This window comes from Octopus bimaculoides, chromosome 8, assembly GCF_001194135.2.
Source record: "Octopus bimaculoides isolate UCB-OBI-ISO-001 chromosome 8, ASM119413v2, whole genome shotgun sequence".
Taxonomy (NCBI): Eukaryota; Metazoa; Mollusca; class Cephalopoda; order Octopoda; family Octopodidae; genus Octopus; species Octopus bimaculoides.
Window position 1 is genome coordinate 31,006,450 of NC_068988.1, and position 1,487 is coordinate 31,007,936.

Below are 1,487 nucleotides of genomic sequence, written 5' to 3' on the forward strand. Positions count from 1 at the left end.
GTATAATTTTAGGCATTGTAACAGAAACTGGTCAATTAATTGTAGGATCACAAAAAAGGTAATTATCAGAATAACTTCCGGTTGCTGAATATGATACATACACTAACATCAAGTTAATAAAAAAATCACTCTTCATTGATTTCAGTCTTTTTTTTTTTTTCTGGATGATAATCAAGGTACGTTTTAATTGCCAAAATGTGCCGTAAACAAAATCACTAAGTAACACATATCCAAGTTCTTAATTCAGTCTCGTAAAGAAAAAAAAAACAGTGTATATTAAACAATAATAATTAGTTGAAAGGTTTTTTTTTTTCTTTTCTTTTTACATCGTACAAAAGAGGTTTGGAGGCGGCAAAACGTTATTCAGACCCAATTCATAAACATTCCATGCTTTTTTCTGTGTTTGCAGTATATCTGAAATTTTAAATAACGACGCTAACAATTTACTAATAATCCAAATATCAAAGCATTCAAGAGAGAAAGGAAGAACAACATAAGGACTCAAGTTTAAAAAGTGTTAAAGAAACTGAAATAACCTGACAACAGCATCTAGAGTTAGAATGAAAGTAAGTTAGAATAGTTCACTTACTTTTACTAGGGCGGAAAAAAATCTAATGGTATTGTTTTAAGAACATCTTTTTTGAAGCCAATATTAAAAAGATTCAACTGATTGCATCAATCTGTAAAAGTGTCCTAAATATATTCTTCAATTATCCAAACATGGAAAAAGAGACATCAAAAGGTAGAAGATATTTTTCCCAGTGAGACACCTGTGATTGATCGATTTTCAAGATAAAGTGAAGTATACTTAGCAACTCCGTAACAGTCATGAATCTTAAAGGTAAGTGGATTAATGTTATTAGGAATCGAAAGAGAAATAGTAACTACAATGGGTTATCAATTATCTTTTATTTGATTCAGCCATTTGACTGCGATGATGCTGGGACACGGCCCTGAAGGGTTTTACACGAAAAAATTGACTCTAGGACATAATCTTTTAACCCTAGTAAATATTCCATAGGTCTCTTAGTGCCGAACCGCTAAGTTACGAGGTAGTAAACACACCAACACCGGTGGTCAAGCAGTAACGGGGGAACAATCACACACACATACATGCAAGGCCTTCTGCTGATATGCTCTCATCATTTTATCTGATTATATATATATGTACAGTAGACTCGTGCAACATCTTTGAGCGCGTATTCGAGGTTATCAGGCCATATATATATATATATATTGTGTATATATATGAAAGCATATATGTATGTATCTACATATATAAATACACACATACTAATTAATTTTTAGAAAATTACTATTTTTAAATCTCACAATGTGAGATATTCAGCAACAGTACTTTGTAGTAAAGATTGTTTGCCAAAATAACATGGCAGTTCTGGTTTAGGATGAATGTTGCTGTAATTTAGCCACAGGAGATATCTCTTTATTATGGCTACACAGGGCTAAAAACAGAAAGTGGACAAAAT

At 31.9% G+C, this 1,487-nt stretch overlaps 1 long non-coding RNA gene across 1 annotated transcript in view; it reads left to right on the forward strand.

Annotated features, from left to right (window-relative positions):
* LOC128248513 (uncharacterized) overlaps window positions 1–1,487 on the forward strand; it is a 2,032-nt gene continuing 545 nt past the window's right edge. The window contains exons 1-2 of the long non-coding RNA XR_008264683.1: window positions 1–58; window positions 410–841. This is a non-coding gene — a long non-coding RNA (uncharacterized LOC128248513). The remainder of the gene's footprint in view (window positions 59–409; window positions 842–1,487) is intronic.